The following is a 13287-nucleotide window of genomic DNA, read 5'->3' on the forward strand; positions in this document are numbered from 1 at the left end:
TCACTGCTTCTGAGACCCTGACAACTAATTCAGATTTTTTTTAGCAATAACAAAATGTAGTAGGCTTTAAAAAAAAAAAATCTTACCTCTGCTACATGGCTCTGACTGCTGTGCGGGATTGAAAAGAATATGTTTGTGTTTGATGAAAGATATTTAACAAGTTTTGTTCTAACAGAGTTGACTTTTCAAAGAGAATTGCACTTGGATTATTACTATAATATTAGAATAAAATGTTTATCAACACAAAAGCTGACTATCTTATCATTTCTAGGCTTTATGATCTTAAGGTGAAGAGTTTCCCTTTCTATGCATGTTGTCTTCCTTGTGGTGCTCGGTTCACAAAAGCTGACTATCTTATCATTTCTAGGCTTTATGATCTTAAGGTGAAGAGTTTCCCTTTCTATGCATGTTGTCTTCCTTGTGGTGCTCGGTTCTTCTCCAGTTAGACTGAGAATTCCGTGATTTAACCCTACCCTGGGGTAGTGATGGGTCCCAAAGCAGGTGCTCACCACACCATGTGAAGTCTCTCCCGAGTCTTTACCCCATCAGCATTGCTAGTGGTGCTGCTGGAGGAACAGCCCAGGCAAACCAGCACGTCCTGATCACCCCAGATCACCCCAAATCTTGGGTGGCTTATTGCCCAGAGAGTCTGGACTGAAAACGCAGGCCTTTACAGTCTCCCTGCCCAACCTCCCTGTTTACTACTCCTTGCGCCAGCCACACTGGACCTTCCCAAACCCCACGCATGTTCATCTAGGACTACTGATACTCTAAAGGAAGCCTCACTTCCCTCCAGACCACTCTTATTCTTTTCCCTCAGACTGCAGCTCATTTTCTCCCCACCATTTTTGTTTGTCGGTATCCTCCCTGACCTCCCAGTCTGTCCATGAAGCCTTCCCTGGTGCCCCTCCTACTGCACTGTACTTTGTGCCCCTCGTGCTGCCCAGATCTCACTGAGCTCCATAGCATATAACTAGTTGTCTGTGCCAGTCACCCCAACTAGACTGTGAGCTCCTTGAGGGAGGGAGGGGTCTTAGTCATCTCTCTATCCAGTCATATCCCGGTAAATGTTTGACAGCTGGTTCTGGTGGGTGTGTGGCGGTCACGCGGGGAGTGAGCCTTGATTTGTAGTGTCTGACGATTCCCATGTTATAAATATTCCTACTGCTGTTGCGTTCCAGCTAACAATGTGACCTCACTGAATGTGGTGTTGGGAAAAGATGCACCCAAGCAGCTCTTGTGAGCTCTAGGATGGTGACCCCTTACTCAGTTTGACTGGGAAGCCTAAATTTTTGATTTTGAACATATACTGAATTTAAGCTAGTAGACCTCTGTGTGAAAATATGCATAAACTATTGGAAATATGGAGAGAAGGGGAGAAGACCAGGCCAGAGATAAAAGTTTTTAGTCATTTGCTTATTTTCATTTGAGAACATCTAGGAAAAGTAAGAACAGAAAGAAAATAAAGACCAGATGTTTCAAGTTTTTCATGTAAAATGTGTTGAAATTGTCTTTCCAGCTTTTTAAAATTTATATTTAGTATTTATAATTAAAGTGATTCAAAATTCAGGAATGTTCATGCCAGTGAGTTAAGTAATCATTTATGATAAAGTAAAAATATCCTGACACACAAATGTTTAAGTGAAATAAAGTAGTGTAAATGTTTTTTTATAATGGTTTCTTTCCCTAATAACAACAACAACAAAAATCTTCCAATTGTCCACAGATAAGAAAGAAGTGGTTTGTACTTCACTAACTTTAGGAATGTTTCTATTACTTTTTAAAATAAAGCAATTAGTTGTGGATGTAACTGAAAAGTTAATCTGGTGCTGGGACAGTTTGACAGACAGAGAGACTTGCCCCCCACCTCATACCATATTCAAAAGTCAAGTCCAGGTGGACTGAAAGCCTAAACATGAATGGCCACTGTAGGAAGATAACCCAGGAAAATACCTCTATAATCCAGGAGCAGGAAAGATGTCTTAAACTGGATGCACAAAGTGCTAACAATAAAGGAAAAGATTGACATACAGTTGACCCTTGAACATGGTGGGGGGAGGCTATTTAGGGCACCAACCCTCGCTGCTGTGGAAAATCCCCATGTAACTTCACAGTCAGCCCTCCTATATGCAGTTCCTCCGTGTCTGTGGTTCCACATCTTCAGATTCAACCATCCAGAGACGGTGCAGTACTGTAGTATTTTCTACTGAAGAAAATCCATCTATAAGTGGACTTGCACTGTTCAGACCTGTGTTGTTTCAGGGTCAACTGTACTAGACAAGATTAAAATGAAGAACACCTGTTCATCAAAGACGTTATTATGAAGGTGAAAAGGCAAAGCACGGATTGGAGGATATATATATATATACACGTATATATATATATACAGAGAGAAAATAATAGATTACATATATTCAATAAACAAAAGAGTATCCAGAAGCAAAATGGGCAATACGTTTGGACAAACACTTTACAGAAGAGGAAATCTGACTGGCCAGTCAACATGAAAAGGTGCTCAACCCATTAGGACACAGGGAAATGCAAATTCAAAACTCAATGATATACAGCTCATATGCCAGAATGGTGAAAATGTTTCCATTTTTGTTAATTCCAAGTGTGTTGAAGATGTGTGCGCTTGTGCAGGAGGATACTGGTAAAGAATGTTCACAGCAGCACTATTTGTAATAGCTAAAACCCAGAAACAACCTACATGTCCATTAATAGTAAAATGTATGTTTCTAAAAACTGTGATATATTCATGCAATGGAAACCTCTACAGCAATGAGAGTAAACAAACTGCAGTCACGTGAGCCAACACGGATTAATCTCACAACATAGAGTTTCGCAAATGAAAATAAACTATGGAGGAAAGAGGCAAGCAAGGAAGTGATTACCGAAAGAGTCATGAAAGTGGTCAACTTCAGGAGGGAGTTGTGACGACCCGGAAGGGCACAGGTTGGCTTCTGGGCTGCTGGCAGTGTTGTTTCTTAACTTGGTGGTTGCAGCAAGTGTTCTCATGATAAAAATTCTTAAACCTGCACAGTTACGTTCTATGCCCTTTTCTTAAATGTTTGATTCCACAAAAAAAGGGTTTAAAATTTTTAATTTGAAATATTAAATCATTGCATTATTTTAAAATATATTGCACATGCCCCTTGAGAGGAATATTCTCATATACCCGTGAGGGTTTTGTAATGCAGGAGTACATTTGCATGGAAACAAGATTTTTAAAAGGTGTTTCTCATTAGTAATCTGTACACCAATATTAAAAAGTTTATATTAATAGGGTCTATCCCACCAGAAACTATCCTATAATAATCCAAAGACACCTTATTTTCTGTCCACACAAATTCCTTTTTATGAGCCATTTTTTAAATTAAAACACTTAAAGTTTCTGTTTGGGTTTAAGTGGTTTGTTCTGGAAAACATATTAGCCTTTTAAGAAAGTGGGGCTTTTGGAAACAAAAGCAAAAATAAACAAATGGTACTACATCAAACTAAAAAGATTTGCACAGTGAAGGAAACTTATCAACAAAACAAAAAGGCCACCTACAGAATGGGAGAAGATATTTGCAAATGATATATCCAGTTAGGCATTAATATCCAAAATATACAAAGAACTCATACAACTCAACATTTTAAAAAAACGATTAAAAAAAGGGCAGAAGATCTGAATAGATATATTTCCCCGTCTGTATAAGGAAGACATACAGATGGCCAATAGGCATATGAAAAGATGCTCAACATCACTAATCAGGGAAATGCAAATCAAAACCGCAATGAGATATCACCATACCCCTGTCAGAATGGCCATCATCAAAAGGACAAGAAATAAGTGTTGGTGAGGATGTGGAGAAAAGGGAACCCTAGTACAGCGTTAGTAACAATGTAAGTTGGTGCAGCCACTATGGAAAACACTATGGAGATTCCTCAAAAAAAAATAGAACTAACATACTATCCAGCAATTCCACTCCTGGGTATTTAGCCAAAGAAAACAAAAACACTAATTTGAAAAGATATATGCACCCTTATGTTCATTGCAGCATTATTTACAATAGCCAAGATATGGAAGCAACCTAAGTGCCCATCAACAGACAACGGATAAAGAAGATGTACATAAACACAATGGAATATTACTCGGCCACAAAGAAGAATGAAATCTTGCCATTTGTGACAACATGGATGGATTTAGAGGGTATTATGCTAAGCGAAATAAGTCAGAGAAAGACAAATACTGTATGATTTCACTTATATGTGGAATCTAAAAAAGCAAAACAAATGAACCAACATAAAACAGAAATGGAGTTATAGACAGAGAACAAACAGGTGGTTGCCAGAGAGGAAGGGGTTGGAGCGAGGAAAGAAATAGATGAGGGAGATTAAGAGGTACAAACTTCCAGTTGCAAACTAAGTCAAGGGTATGAAATGTACAGTGTGGAGAATTTAGTCAATAACTATGTCATATTTTTGTATGGTAACATATTGTAACTAGACTTATGGTGATCAGTTTGAAATGTATAGAAATATCTAACCACTATGTTGTGCAAAAGGAATTAACATGTTGTAGGTTGTGTTGTAGGTCAATTATACTTCAAAAACAAGCTCATAGAAAAGAAGATCACATTTTTGTTTGGGGGGGAGGATTGGATGAAGGCAGTCAAAAAGTACAAACTTCCAGTTGTAAGATAAATAAGTGCTAGGGATAAAACGTACATGATAAATATAATTAACACTGCTGTATGTTATATATGAAAGTCTTTTAAGAGAGTAAATGCTGAGTTCTCATCACAAGAAAAATTTTTTTTCTTTAATTTTGTATCTATGTGAGATGATGGATGTTCATTAAACTTATTGTGATAATCACTTCATGATGTATGTAAATCAAATCATTATGCTGTACACCTTAAACTTATACAGTGCTGTATGTCAATCATATCTCAATAAAACTGGAAGAAAAAAAAGGTGGGGCTTTGGGGGTTGTTTTGGTTATTTTAAGTCGTATTTTGGATACTCTATTCTTCCAGTATAGAGGGAATGCATTTGCCTCTGTTGGAACTGGATGTTCACAAAATGATCGTGACTAAAGCTTCGGCTCAAACCGGACCTAGTTGGGCTGCTGATAAGACCGGATGGGTCGTTGCTTCAATCAAAGGAGGTAAAGGTGCAGCAACCGCTTGGCTGGCTTTGCTCCATCCAAGGACCTACCGATTCTTACATCTTAGACCACACAGGAATAAAACTCCTCCCACCTTTTTCCAGATAACTCTACCTGGTACAAGTGGGGAAACTTAGACGCAGACAGGAGGCGACGCGCACCCACTTGGCCGCGGACCCAAGCTTGGGGCGGCCAGGGTCCCTGCCCCGCGCTTCCCCTTGTGGGCGTCTCTCCCCGGCAGGGGACTGCGCGCTGCGCCCCGGCGCCCCCGAGTGGAGGGAGAGGTAAGGAAGGCGAGCTGGGCGGGCGGGGCGAGGCGCGGTGACAGCGCAGAGCCGGGCCCGCCCCTGGCTCCCACCCCCGGAGCCCACAGCGCCCGCCCGCTCGCGGCCGCCCGGGAGCTCTTCCAGCGCCGCGCTCCCCTCACCCGCCTGCCGCCCGCGCCCTCCCGCCGGCCGCCCGCGCTCGTCCCGCCGCCGCCCGCGCCCGCGCCAGCCCCCGCGGCTCCACTGACCGGTAAGTGTCCCGCCGGCCAGGGGTCCCCCTCGCGCTTGCGGGGCTCCCTGCCCCCTCGCCGGGGCCCCAGCCATATCTGGGCAAAATATTCAGCTGTCGCCGCCGCCGCCAAGAGGGACTGAGCGTGGCTCCCTCTATAAATAGCCGCCGCCTCGGGTTGCCTGCGGGGCTGGGGAGCCCGGGTCTCGGGGTCCGGAACCGGGCGCTCGCATCCGCGCCACTCGGCGCGCGTGGCCCCGGCCAGGGCGCCCTTCCCTCTGGACCCCGACGCCGCGTCTGTAAAAGGGAAAAGGACCTGGGGGCTCTCGAGGAGCAGTGCCGAGGGCGGGGGTCATGGCGGGGCCGGCGTTCCCGCTGCGCGCATGGCTCCAGCGCGCAGTGGCTAGGCGCCCCGGGCGCTCTGTTGGGTACAGGTGCCGCCGAGCGCTGCACTCAGGCGCGGCGTCCCCGCCGGCTGCAGAGAGAGTGGAGGTGGGAGTGGGGACGCATTGGCACAAGTGAACGTAATACCCGGGTTCGCGCTGCGCCTGTTTGCGGCAAGAAAACTTTCCCAAACTGCGTGGGATGACAAGGTTTAAAGCACCACCGTTACGCGCCTTTCGCGCGGAGGTGGAAAGAAGAGGGGAAGAGCCTGGAGGCAGGAGTTCTCTGGCTATCGCCAACTCACTGGGTGAACTTGACAAGCCTCCTCCCTTCCCTGGGTCTCGGTTTCCCCATTTGTAGGAGCGGGGTTTGGTTCCCGCGATAGAGCTCGTGGCCAGGGCCGTGAGAGCAGTAGGGCGCGCTCTTGACCGCCGGCGCTCCCCCCACCTGTTCACCGGCTCTGGGCCTGAGACGCTGGAGGCACAGCCGCGCATATCCGGAAGGGTTGCGGAGACCAGAGACTTTGGCGGTCCCTCTGATTCGGTTCTTATACTAAGACCCAGTAGGACCCTCGGAAAGCCTGGGCAGTACACACCCAGGAAGCGCGCTCCACGGTGATTATGGGCATCTGTGCTGGGTGGCAGCCATCACCTTCGCAAAGAAGCTTGTGAGTCAAACAGCTTTAGACCCAATGAACTGAGCAGGGCTAGAGGCTCCAGTCCAGCCGCTCCCGGGCTTCTGTTTCCCCGTCTATTTGGTGTCTGTGCTGCTGCCTCGGAGCTCTGCAGGCACACCCCCTCCCCGTCTTTTCTAGCCTTGACCTTGGCCCTCTCAAACTCTTGCATATTACCTGGCCTAAACTTTTCCCTGTAGGATCACAAAACCAGACCCTAATCCAGGTTCTGGGCCCTCAGTGGGGGAACCCAAAAAATTCCCATTTTTCACCCAGTGGTGACAAACATTTTGTTACTGGCGAGGGGCTGCAGAGCCCCCTGCTCAAGGTCACACGCTGCTGGACATGCCAGGCAGTCTCCACCAGCCTTTCTCATGTCTTTCCTGACACTTCCTGCTGCTCAGGCAGGTCTTGGGGAATCTGTTCAACACCCCCTGTTCTTTGGTCTGCTGCTGTCCAGGACTTCCCCTTGCTCAGACAGTAGCGCCCTCATCTTGAAGTTTCATTTTTGTTTCTACTTTACTTTCTATCATATATTTTTTCCAAAGGCATCTTAAAGCCTCACAGAATTAAGAGGAAATGGAGACAAATAGTGAGGTTCTCATCAATTCGAGCCACACAACAAATGGGCAGAGAGTGAAAGCAAGGAGTGCTGTCACTTAGATGTGTTAATTCTATTTAATGAGCCAGTCTTGCAAACCCACGTTTTAGAAGATCCTGGCTCTTAAGTTCCTCCCAGCCTAAGTAGAAAGCCAGTGTCCTCTAAAAATAGCCTCCGCCCCACCTTATCAGGGTCTCACAGTTTCTCCCTCCTCCAGGGTTGGGCTGCTTCCCGCTACTTAGCAAAAAAACCACAAAAACTAAGAGTAGGTAGTGGCAGCTCTGAGTAATGGGCTGACCTGGAGATGAAGACACCTGGCTCCAGCCCCAGCTCTGCCACCCACTTAGAGTGACCTTGAGCAATGAGGGGGTGGGCAAGATGCTTTCCAGTGGACCTGGAATTAAGAGGACTCAGAGCTTCCCTTGGAAGACTTTCTATCATGAGAAAAGTGAAGCGCCAGGGATGAAATCCAGGGGAACCCCCCCTATGAAGAGGAAGGAAAGAACGGGAGAAACTGGTTCCCAAGAGCCAAGGGAGGAGAGAGATTGGCAGTGCCAGCTGGTGCAGAGAGACAGAGGGGAAGAGGACTGGGAAAGGGCCACCATGATTGGGTGACTTTGGCCAGGGCATTGCAGAGGGTTCAAAAATGGGATCTGCCACTGCTTTACTGAAGCCAGTGACCCAGCCTGTCTGAGCCCGTTTCCTCCTCTGTACAAGGGGATAATAATAGCATCCATTTCAGATGGGTTGCTATTGGGATTAAGGGGGATGATGCAGGGAAAGCCCTTGGTCCTGTGCTTGGTACCTGCAATGATGTTAATGCTAGCGAGAGGAAGAAGAAGCTAATGGGAGCCGAAGATTTGGAGACAGAGCCCACAGTTCTTCTAAAAGCTTGGAGGAGAAAGGAAGGAAGAGAGAAGGTAGTAGGAGCTGGAGACAGGGCCGAAAGGGGAGGCGGGTGTTTCTGGGCCGAGGAGTGCGAAAAGAGGCAGAGACAGACCTGGGAGAGGGGAAGAGGTGAAAAGAGCATCTAAGGGACATGCACATGGGAGGACTGAGGGCCTTCCTTAATGACCTGCTGAATGTCACAGGCTCTAAAATCACATTCCTCTAGATTCAGGCTGAGCAAAGAAAGGGTAAAATGAAGCCAGTTCTGGCTCAGACCCTGGTGTCCTCTTGGGAGACTTCAGTATCTGTGAAGGAGGGTGGTGATGGGCCGCAAAGGATAGTTTGACTCTGTCCAGGGGGCTCACGACCTTGGCTTGCTTGTTTCTGAAATGACGTCATGTATCGATGACTCCTGCTGAGTCCAGTCATAATGACCTTTTCCAGTCAGTGTTTTGATTTTTCTGTCTTACTAATGGACCAGCCAGGCTGCCAACATTTCTAAAGAGGCCAGTTCACTCTTCACTTAAAGCCAAAACACCAAGTAGATCAATTATTTGGCTGCTAGGAGCCATTATCAGTTTAAAGCGACAGGCTTGTTTGTATGGAAAAACATGAAGCAGATGGCATAATTTGGGGACCATTTCCTGTCTCTTGTTTTGTTTTGTAAAATCCTCCTTTGGTTAATCATGATAAAACCAGACTTTCTTTGCTCTTAATGATAACGAAAGAATGAGCTCACTGGAGTCAACCTAGGACAGTCTAGGAGGTTTTCTTGGATGTTAGGAGGTGCTGGATCTGTTTTTGATCTGAAAAACGAAACAAACTCAAGCGTTTCTTTTGTTTCTCCTTTTTTTACATCCTTTCTCTTGGAGAAAAAGAGATTTGTGAAAATGCTGTCTCTGTTTCAGTTCTTCCTTCTCAGATCCCCAGCCCCAGCCACCGCTCACTCCGGGGCTTTTAGGGAGGTGTCTCCAGGACTGTTCTTGGGAGATGATGCTGGTGGGTGATGAGGCAGAAATCCTCTTGGCCTCACTCAGCCTCCTTCATGGACTCATCTCTTCGCATCCCTTAAATATTAGTTCCACTCTCAACCCTATTGCTTTTCACCCCACACCCTCCTATAGTCCCATCCACTCCCAGGGCTCCCACTACTCCCTATACACTCAGAACTCCCAAATTCCTGTGTCCAGCCTGGACCACGCTCCTCAGCTCTAGGCATCCGTGACTCCAGCCTAGGGGACAAAGCCAAGAGGGTGTCCCAAAGTCACTTCACACCCAACAGGCCCAACTCAGGCTCACCACCCAGTCTCCCTCCAGGGTCCCCCCTTCTTGGTTAACAGTAACACCATCCACCCAGGCTCTGAGCCAAAAACCTCCATACCTTTCACCACCCCATTCATTTGGTCAAAAGTCCTATCAATTCTACCTTCCTTAACATCTCTCCTATTCATGTCTATCCCCAGTCGAGTACTTTGTCATCTCTCCCCCTGAGCTATTAGCAGAGCCTCTTAAGAGTCTTTCTGCGCCCGTCTTTTCTCTCTCTCTCTTTTTTTAACCCCAGTCTTTTCTTCTCATGCTGCTGTTAAAAGAGTCTTGTGAAACGTAGCTCGGATAGTGTTATTCCTCTTCATTCAGGGATTCCCCATTTCCTACCAGATTCCTTGGCATCCGACACGAGGACCATCTAAGATGTGGCCCCAAGCTACTTCTCCAAACCATCTCCTGACACGCCCCCCAGTTCTCTACACCTGGTCATGGTGCAAGCGTATGTGACTGCATGCCTTGCTGCCTTTGCCCCTGCTGTTCCTTCTGCCTGGAATGCTGTCCTCTTCTCAACCTGGCAAACTTGTAATCCTCCTTTAAATCAAAGCGCCTCATTGCCCCACCTGTGCTCCCATAGCCCCCTGAATGGACCTCAGAGAACCAGCCATAGTGTGTTCTAAGTGTAATCAGCTGCTTACATCCTTATCTCTGACTAGACTGATAGATTGAGGGCAGAGTTGAGGGCAGAGTTCATGGCTCTTGAGGGCAGAGTTCATGGCTCATTTACTGATATTTCTGCTTCCCCAGTGTCGAGCTCAGAGCTCAGCGCTTGGCAGAGTGCAAGGATTTTATGTTTTAGTTAGTGACTGATCACTGAATGAAAGAATATGTAAAAGACTAAGCAAATGAAAGCCCTGAGGTAACCGTGACAATCACACAACATTATCTACATGTTTTCCCATCTCACCACCCCGTCAGCTCCGTGAGGGCAGAAACCACACCTGTTCTGCTCCGCACCAACCCTGCAGCCCCTCAGCCCCCTCACAATAAATAGGATGAACCCATGATCTCATCTGAAACTCACAGTAATCCTGTAAGGGAGGAAGGGCCGGTATAATGACCCCTTTTTATAGATAGCATAGTGAACCCCAATAGGAATTATTCCAGGTCATCCAATTGGGATGTGTATTCCAGAAAAACCCAAGTGCTCTCCAGGGTTTGGTAAACTTGAGAAATCAGAGTCCTTGTGTTCTATCTACACTAGTGCTTCTCTAGCATTGGAGATACTCAGGATCTTGTTAATGCGGATGCCGGCTCAGTAGGCCTAGGAGGGGACCTGAGACCCTGAATCTCTAACAAGCTCCTTGTTTCTAATAAGCTTATTAAATAATAGGCTTAATAATTCCTAATAAGCGCTAATACACATCATAATGTGAGGCTTATCCTGCATACACTGACCACCAGACTTTGACCATCAAGGTGAGTGCTGATTATCTCAAAGTTTTCCCTTGGCCTTTGCATTAAGATAGTGTTTCTAGGGCTTCTCTGGTGGCGCAGTGGTTGAGAGTCTGCCTGCCGATGCAGGGGACACGGGTTCGTGCCCCGATCCAGGAAGATCCCACATGCCGCGGAGCGGCTGGGCCCGTGAGCCATGGCCGCTGAGCCTGCGCGTCTGGAGCCTGTGCTCCGCAACGGGAGAGGCCACAGCAGTGAGAGGCCCGCATACTGCAAAAAAAAAAAAAAAAGATAGTATTTCTATAAAAATCTACAAATGAACTCGTTTAAGCCTTAACTCAAAGTCAAAAATCAAGGGCTCATTCTGGGATTTTGTTGTTGTTGTTTGGTTGTTTTGTTTTTGTCTTTATGAGCAATGTACGGGGCATGAGGAGCGTGATGGGGCACGTGCAGGGGCTAGAAGAACGCGGTGGAGCATGTGGGGCATGGGGGCGGGACGTGTGGTGCGTGTGGGAAGGCCCAGGTGATGGGATGCACAGGGGGCGGGGATTGGTGAGGGGGCAGGTGATTGGGGGCGGGGCTTGGGGGCACGTGGCTGCAGCATGTTGGCAAGGAGGAAGTTCCAGGGATGGCAGGCAGCGGGAAGGGTCAGGCTTGCAGCTGCGGGTTCTTTCCACCTACTTCTGCCTTCCTGGCTTCTCCCTTGCTTTCCGGAGAAATTTAGGCCCAGACAAGGCTTTAAGGTCACAATGCCCAGTTCCTGGTCAGCCTAGAAACCCCCCTGAGCACTAGAGCTCCAGGCTTCTGTGTCCGATTGGCTTTTTCAGCGCACACTGCTTACAAGTTTGCTATCTATGAGCACAGGATGAGCACGTGGCCCGTGCCGGGGTGGGAACCGGACTCCCGCCTCAGAAGCACTCAAAAGACAACAGAGAGGAGAGTCAGGAAGGCGGACTTCCTCCACGCAAACCCAGGAAGATTTAAAAAGTCAGACTGAATGGCAACATTGCACGCATTTGTTTATGGGTTTTATACTACATTCCACTTACACCATTAAAAGGGTATGAGATTGCTTAATAAACCGGCATAGGCAACATAACTGGTGAGAACAGAAAAAAGAAAGAAAGGAAGGAGGGAGGGAGGGAGGGCAGAAAACTTGAAAATTAGGATCATGAAGCTCTGAGAATCTGATGGGAGCCATGGACTCTTGCTGCAGAAAAATGAATATATCCATGCACACAACAGTTTGCATGTCATTTGCGTGGGCGCATGGGTCTCTCTGAAGGCCTTTCAAAATGCCCAACACAGATTGAGAGAAAATATGCCAGTGTCCTAGCTGAATGACGGCACCTCTATTTGGACACTCAAATCAGCTGAAGGGGAAAGGGAGAAGCAATGAATTGGAGACCACATCATGTCTGATTAAAAAAGACCCGTCCTTCAGGAGAAAGAAATGTTTTCTTAGCCCTAATTCTCAGAGTGTTGGGAGGCAGTTTTGCATAGTGGTTAAGAACATACCTCCCTGGGTTCAAATCTAAGGTCTGTCAGTTATGGGCTGCATAAACTCAGGTAACTTTTAACTCCCCGTGCCTCAGTTTCCCCATCTGTAATATGGGGTTATTGTGGGGAATCTCTATTTGCACATGTATGAAGTGGGCTTGTTGTGGGGAGTAAATTAGTTATTATATGTAAAATGCTTAAGTCAGTGCCTGGGACATTGTTAGTGTTATAAAAGTGTGAGCTGTTATGAGAAGGCAGCATGGAGCAGTGGTAATGAGTACACATTGCCCCCCTGGATTCAAATCCCGGCTCTACTACTTACTAGCTTTGTTACCTTGGTCACTGTAGTAGGTTAAATAGTATCCTCTGAAAAGTCATGTCCACCCGGAACCTCAGAAAGTGACCTTCTTTGGAAATAGGGCCTTTGCAGAAGTAATTAGCTAAGCTGAGGTCATACTGGGCTAGGGTGGGCCCTAAACCCAATGACTGGTGTCCTTATGAGAAGTGGAGTGGACATACACAGGAAAGAAGACCACGTGACAATAGAGGCAGAGATTGGAGTGATGTAGGTACAAGCCAGGGAATGCCAAGGATTGCCAGCAGTCACCAGAAGCCAGAGAAGCAAGGTACAGAGTCTCCCTCAGAGCCTGCAAAGGGAACCAACCCTGCCCACATCTTAATTTCCAATTTCTGGCCTTCCGACTGCAACAGGATACATTTCTGCTGTTTTAAGCCATCCACTTTGTGGTAATTTGTTATGGCAGCCCTAGAAAACTGATGCAGTCAGATTACTGCATTTCAGTTTCTTCAGCTAAAATGGGAATTAAAAAGTACCTCCTTCACAGAGTTATTAGGATTGCATGAAATTATCCA

At 46.7% G+C, this 13287-nt stretch overlaps 1 protein-coding gene across 1 annotated transcript in view; it reads left to right on the top strand.

Moving 5' to 3' along the window:
• Positions 1-5548: 5548 nt before the first annotated feature.
• TMOD1 (tropomodulin 1) overlaps positions 5549-13287 on the top strand; it is a 79636-nt gene continuing 71897 nt past the window's right edge. The window contains exon 1 of the mRNA XM_065878549.1: positions 5549-5675. The gene's annotated coding sequence lies outside the window, so the exon portion shown is untranslated. The remainder of the gene's footprint in view (positions 5676-13287) is intronic.

The sequence above is a fragment of the Phocoena phocoena genome, chromosome 6, assembly GCF_963924675.1.
Source record: "Phocoena phocoena chromosome 6, mPhoPho1.1, whole genome shotgun sequence".
In the NCBI taxonomy this organism is placed as follows: domain Eukaryota; kingdom Metazoa; phylum Chordata; class Mammalia; order Artiodactyla; family Phocoenidae; genus Phocoena; species Phocoena phocoena.